We start from the raw sequence: 6,757 nt of genomic DNA, 5'->3' as shown, positions 1-6,757 counted from the left end.
CCCTGGAAATGCATGGAATTAAGGAGATAATGGCTGCCCCACCAGTTCTCCTGGATCTTTTAGAGGAGGAATGGCCTCTGGAAGAGCCGAGCCCTCGGCCGAGGGCTCGGCTCTTCCAGAGGCCATTCCTCCTCTAAAAGATCCAGTTTGATTTTTTTCTACAGCCCGTAGCACCAGTAGCTTCTCCTTCCTTTCTGTGATGTTGATGGTAATTCGATTCCGAAGCCTTAAATTAGTGCTGACTTGACGTGATGATGGAGATGATGATGATGATGATGATGATGAAGTCTAAGCTTTGTGTGCCATCGTTTACCTTCCCTGAAGCAGCGTGGGCTACTAACCAGACGCAACACCCTCTCTAATGCAAAGGTTGGAGTTCCATCTCTTTTTATTATTATAATAATTATTATTATTATTATTATTATTATTTTTCTTTAACAGGAAGTCGTATTTTGGTGTGGCTTAACTGTATTTCAGAAGGTTCATCAGACTAACTGTCGAGACTGCTTCCCTGAAACATTTTTGTGCTATTGTTTAAAAAATAAAAAATAATAATTAAAAAAAAAAAAAATTAAAAAAAAAACGGTTGGCGTTAATAAAAATGTCAATGTGAGATTTCACGTCCCCCATCTCGTGTTCTGTTTGAAGAGAGTCTGGCTGCTTTGGGAGGAGCTAAAACCTCTGAGGGATGAGTGGAGGTCGTGTCTCGAGGAAAAACCTGTTCCCAGCTTCCTTCCTCCTCCTCCTCCTCTTCCTCCTCCCCTGCTCTCGGCGCTGGGGCTTAGGGAGCTCCCGGGCAACCCCTTGTACGTAGAGCTGGGGTCATTGGGGTAAAGAGGGTATCGAGGACTAATGTGGGCAGAGTGGGGAAGGGAAAAGGGATGGGAAAGGGAAAAGGGATAGGGGATGGATAGGGAAGGGAAAGGGAAGGAAAAAGGGAGGGAAGAGAAAGGAGGGAAGGAAAAAGGGAAGGAAAAAGGGAAGGAAGAGAAAGGAGGGAAAAAAAGGGAAGGAAAAAGGGAAGGAAGAGAAAGGAGGGAAAAAAAGGGAAGGAAAAAGGGAAGGAAGAGAAAGGAGGGAAAAAAAGGGAAGGAAAAAGGGAAGGAAGAGAAAGGAGGGGAAAAAAGGGAAGGAAAAAGGGAAGGAAGAGAAAGGAGGGAAAAAAAGGGAAGGAAAAAGGGAAGGAAGAGAAAGGAGGGAAAAAAAGGGAAGGAAAAAGGGAGGAGGGAAAGAAAAAGGGAGGGAAGAGGGAAAGAAAAGGGGAAGGGAAGAGGGGAGGAAGAGGGAAGGAAAAAGGGAAGAGGAGAAGGAAAAGGGGGAAGGAAAAGGGAAGAGAGGAAAGAAAAAGGGGAAGGAAAAGGGAAGAGAGGAAAGAAAAAGGGAAAGGGAAAGGGAAAAAGAAAAGGAAACAAAATACTATGAATGAGCAAATTTCTATTAAACAAACACCTGGGAAGTTGAGGGACTCGGCAAGAAGGAAGAGTGTTGTGCAAATGGTGCTGGTGCCACCCAGGATGGACTGGGGCAGGGGACGCAGCAGGAGCGGGTGAGTTAGTGGCCAGGGGAGGGGAGTTAGTGGCTAGCAGGGGTGAGTTAGTGGCCAGGGGAGGTGCAGCGCTCTTGAAGGGTATCCCTAGGGCTGGTGTGTCTCCAGGGTCAGAAATGAGACCAAAAAGGGGAATTCTGTAGAAAGGAGGGAAAAAAAGGGAAGGAAAAAGGGAAGGAAGAGAAAGGAGGGAAAAAAAGGGAAGGAAAAAGGGAAGGAAGAGAAAGGAGGGGAAAAAAGGGAAGGAAAAAGGGAAGGAAGAGAAAGGAGGGGAAAAAAGGGAAGGAAAAAGGGAAGGAAGAGAAAGGAGGGAAAAAAAGGGAAGGAAAAAGGGAAGGAAGAGAAAGGAGGGAAAAAAAGGGAAGGAAAAAGGGAGGAGGGAAAGAAAAAGGGAGGGAAGAGGGAAAGAAAAGGGGAAGGGAAGAGGGGAGGAAGAGGGAAGGAAAAAGGGAAGAGGAGAAGGAAAAGGGGGAAGGAAAAGGGAAGAGAGGAAAGAAAAAGGGGAAGGAAAAGGGAAGAGAGGAAAGAAAAAGGGAAAGGGAAAGGGAAAAAGAAAAGGAAACAAAATACTATGAATGAGCAAATTTCTATTAAACAAACACCTGGGAAGTTGAGGGACTCGGCAAGAAGGAAGAGTGTTGTGCAAATGGTGCTGGTGCCACCCAGGATGGACTGGGGCAGGGGACGCAGCAGGAGCGGGTGAGTTAGTGGCCAGGGGAGGGGAGTTAGTGGCCAGGGGAGATGCAGTGCTCTTGAAGGGTATCCCTAGGGCTGGTGCGTCTCCAGGGTCAGAAATGAGACCGAAAAGGGGAATTCTGTTGGTCCCGAGGGGGGTGTGCTGTCGGGAGCGGTGTCGTTCCTGCTGCGGAGCCCGTGGCCTTTCAGCACCGTCCGGTTCCTCCTCTGCCTCTCGCTCAGGGACAAAGGGTCGGGCAGAGCCAGCGGCGAGGTGTGAAATGAGAAGTTGTGTAGCTGCGAGTTGGGGTGATCTTGTTTTGGCTCCCAACGATGCAAATGAGGCGCAGGCGGTTGAAGGAGAGGGACAGAAATAACGAGCTGGTGGTCGGGGAGGGAACTGAGCAGCCCCAACGGGCTGGCGGGTCCCTGCAAAGAAAGGAGATGTTTTTTTAGTTCTTCGTGAGAGTAAGTTTGGGATTTATCTGCTTAGTATGAGATATTTTTGTTCCTCTGGAGTCAAATCAATGCTCGGGGTCAGGACAAGAAGCACAGGGGTTCTTGTGGGTGAGGGGAAGGGCTGGAATGAGGCTCCTGTGATAATTAGTGAGGATGTTGCCCGTTAGAAGGAGCTGAGGGGGCCGTGTCCCACGCACACGGCAGAGATACCCACACCCCCCCGATGCTCAACAAGGACCCACTGTGTCCATTCAGGTTAAACACGTTTGGAGACATCTTGGTGTCTTCTTTCTTCCCTCTCGGGGAGTTTCACTGGTTTCTGTGTCAAATCCTAAATAAAGACCTAAACTCTGTGGGTAATAGTGGGGTCCTTTATTCCTACTATGGGCCAAAAATGGAAATAAAAGCACCAGGAGGTTTCCCAGCAGCAGGAGGAGGAGTTTGCCTCCACCTCCCAGCATCTGGGTGAGGGGAAGGGCTGGAATGAGGCTCCCGTGATAATTAGTGAGAAGGTTCCCCGTTAGAAGGAGCTGAGGGGGCCGTGTCCCAGGCACACGGCAGAGATACCCACACCCCCCCGATGCTCAACAAGGACCCACTGTGTCCATTCAGGTTAAACACGTTTGGAGACATCTTGGTGTCTTCTTTCTTCCCTCTCGGGGAGTTTCACTGGTTTCTGTGTCAAATCCTAAATAAAGACCTAAACTCTGTGGGTAATAGTGGGGTCCTTTATTCCTACTATGGGCCAAAAATGGAAATAAAAGCACCAGGAGGTTTCCCAGCAGCAGGAGGAGGAGTTTGCCTCCACCTCCCAGCATCTTCCAGCCCTCCCAGCATCTCCATGGCCTCCTCTGGCCCCATCCAACAGCTCCATGTTCTTCCTTGTGTTGAGGACCCCAAAGCTGGACACGGAGCTCCAGGTGGGGTCTCCCCAGAGGGGAGCAGAGGGGTACAATCCCCCCCTCACCCTGGTGGCCACACTTCTCTTGATGCAGCCCAGGATGGGGTTGGATTTCTGGGCTGCCAACGCGTGTTACCAGCTCACGTGGAGCTTCTCATCCACGAGCACCCCCAAGTCCTTCTCCTCGGGGCTGCTCTCCAGCCATTCTCCACCCAACCTGTACCTCTGCCTGGGATTCCTGTGTTCACGTCTTGAACCTGGTGTCACCTTAAACTCTGCTCCATTTGTGGGGGTTCCTTTGAGGGTTCCCACTCAACCCCCACCTCTGGACAGACACAAACCCACAGATGGTTCCTCTCCCTTGAAATTTCTCTGCCTTTTGGATTTTCTGAGAAACCTCAAGCAGCCTCAACGGACGGGGGCACCGGGTCACCTCCTCCTTCTTCTACCCGTTAATTTCACTGGCCCCGAGGACCCCAACGGCTCCAGGGTTGTCCCAAAGGTTGGCAGCCTTTCGGCATTTCCCTCCCTGGTGTCTGAAAGCCGGGGATGATATAAGCCTCTAACGCCAACGCTGACGATGCCATTTATGGCAACGAGGAGAAAACCAGCACATTTAGCTCAAGGTTACAGCTCCAGCCCAAGCACTGCCCCGGGGGGTGGCGGGGGCTGACTCCACGCTCACATTTCTCCTCATTTCACTCTGGGTTTGGGGGCTTTCCTCGCTACTAAGCCCCAAATTTGTACCCAATTCCATCATCCTCCTCTCCTGGCTCTCCTACGGCAGCAGTTCCCTGGGGAACGCTCCGAAGGGTTGGGAGGGTCAGTGAAACCAGCCCCAGGAGCACCGTGGGCTTCGGGGCTGTGCCCTTGGGGGTGGGGAGGGACCAGGGGGACAGTTTGGAGGCGGGAGGGGGGGACAGTGTCCAGGAACCCCAGCACCAAACCGCAGCTGCCCCTCAGGCTCCTCCGTTCCCCTCTCGCCTCCTCCCCGTGGGGGATTGGCTGCAGGAGAGTGAATTTCACCTGATTTCAACCCAAACGCCCGCTCGGGGAGTTGGCTTTGACCAGAGGTGTCCCACGGAGCGGTGAAAAGGGCACGAAGTGACCTCCATTCCTCCAGGACGAGTAACGTGTCCGTTCCGTGAGTCAAGCTGTAAATAGCAATTGTCTGAAATTAATTAAGGGGGAGAATTTAGAGCTCTGCCCATCAGAGCCCCACGCTGGTGTAGTTTACCGGGGAGAAGCGTCCCCTCTGTCCCTTCTCCTGCTGCCACCTCATCCCACGCTCCTTCTGCATCTTCTCTTGGAGACCTCGGAGCTTTGCAGCCCCCACTGAACCCCGGAGCCCCCGTCCCAACCTGGAGGTTCATCCCAGCTTTGTTTTTCCAGCTGTTTTTCCATCCCGCAGACGCAGGCAAGACACCACCCAACACGCTGATGGCTGCAGGATGAACAGAACCCAAAAGACATTTTTTTTTAGCCCCTGCTTGTAACTTTTCAACCAGCCAGCGCGAGGCTCGGTCCTCCCCACCCAGAGATCTCAAAGGGCTTTAGAAAAGAAGCCGATCTGGATTCACCCCCCTTTTAAAACCCGAGACTTCAGGCACGGGTAGACCAAAATCAGTTTTCTGAGCTTCTCCTGCAGCCGCTGGCAAAGGCAGGGACAGTATTTAGGTCTCCTGAGCCCCAGAGCACCCGCCTGTCCCTGTAACCTGAATTGCTTTTGGGGAACGATGAATTTTTTGCCTTGCAGAGCTGGGGGTACGAGTCCACTTCCCCAGGAGTGAGTAAGGTGAGTCCTCGGGGACCAGCACTGACCAGCACTTGCTCTGCTCTACAGCAAAGCCTTGTCCTTGGGCAACAGCTCGTGTTTGAGGTGGGAAATGGAGGTGGTGTGGGATGGGAAGGGCCTGGAGACATCGTGGAGGAGTTTGGCTGCTTTTTCTCCATCTTCCACTTCCAGCTGGAGGGGGAAAAACCCTCCTGGGACCTCAGCCCACGGGAGCGAGCAGTGATGGTGACACCAGCCTCTGTGTCTGACTCCAGAGCTGGTCCTGGGACCTCAGCCCACGGGAGCGAGCAGCAGTGGTGACACCAGCCTCTGTGTCTGACATCAGAGCTGGTGGATGGGGCCAGGGGAGGCCACAGGGATGATCAGAGGCTGGAGCCCCTCTGCTGGGAGGGGGGGCTGAGAGAGTTGGGGGGTTCAGCCTGGAGAAGGCTCCGGGGAGACCTTGGAGCCCCTTCCAATATCTGAAGGGGCTCCAGGAGAGATGGGGAGGGACTCTGGATGAGGGAGGGGAGCCCTAGGAGGAGGGGAAGGGTTTGACACCAAAAGAGGGGAGATTGAGATGAGATTTAGGAAGGAATTTTTCCCTCTGAGGGTGGTGAGAGCCTGGCCCAGGTTGCCCAGAGAAGCTGTGGCTGCCCCATCCCTGGAGGGGTTCAAGGGCAGGTTGGAGGGGGCTTGGAGCAACCTGGGCTGGTGGGAGGTGTCCCTGCCCAGGGCAGGGGGTTGGAACTGGATGATCTTCAAGGTCCCTTCCAACCCCAACCATCCCATGATTCAATGACTCCCAAACCCCCTCCCTCCCACCCGCCCCTTCCCGGGAAGCACCGGCAGGTTCCCAGCAGAGTGATTAATCAAAGAAGCACTTTCTCAGGGAGGAGCCCAGCCCAGCGCACCCCGGCCTCCTGCCCGCGGGACAGGGCCGGGCCGGGGCCGTTAATTGTCCCTTCTCCCGGTAATTTGTCCCTTCTCCCCGTGGCCTTTCTATCCAGCCCTACAGTGAAGCCTGATTGAGTTACTAATTGCTCCCCGCCGGGGAGCACGCTGGAGCCCTGCAAGTCACAGAAGCCGCCTTCAATTGTTCACCCACACCTTGGTGCCGCCTTTCGTTATTTTTTTCCCGGTATTCGGTTTTTCCCGGTCTCCAGTTTTCCCAATATTCGGTTTTTCCCGGTATTTTCCCCCAGTATTCATTCCCCCTTCTAACATCCCACGGATTTGGCTCCAGCCTCTCCCTGCGGCTGCCGTCACCCCCCCTCTTCGGACCGGGTGAACCGCGATCCCCCCGGGGGAGGCCGGTAACGGGGAAACCGGTGCCGGTGCCCTCCCGTGCCCGCGGCACCCACTCGTCTCCGCCACCGCCGGGGTCGCGGCGGGGCAGCCG

The 6,757-nt window shown here is 53.8% G+C and overlaps 1 long non-coding RNA gene across 1 annotated transcript; it reads right to left on the bottom strand.

Annotated features, from left to right (window-relative positions):
• Positions 1-2,090: 2,090 nt before the first annotated feature.
• LOC106897967 lies at positions 2,091-5,818 on the bottom strand. The gene is made up of 3 exons (XR_001413847.1): positions 5,646-5,818; positions 4,608-5,574; positions 2,091-2,650 (listed from the first exon to the last, which is right to left on the bottom strand). It is a non-coding gene; the product is annotated as an uncharacterized LOC106897967 (long non-coding RNA).
• Between the last annotated feature and the right edge of the window lie 939 nt (positions 5,819-6,757).

This window comes from Calidris pugnax, unplaced genomic scaffold (assembly GCF_001431845.1).
Source record: "Calidris pugnax isolate Ruff unplaced genomic scaffold, ASM143184v1 scaffold335, whole genome shotgun sequence".
Lineage (NCBI taxonomy): Eukaryota > Metazoa > Chordata > Aves > Charadriiformes > Scolopacidae > Calidris > Calidris pugnax.
The sequence above is the reverse complement of the archived record's forward strand: the minus strand, read 5'-3'. Positions and strand labels throughout refer to the sequence as shown.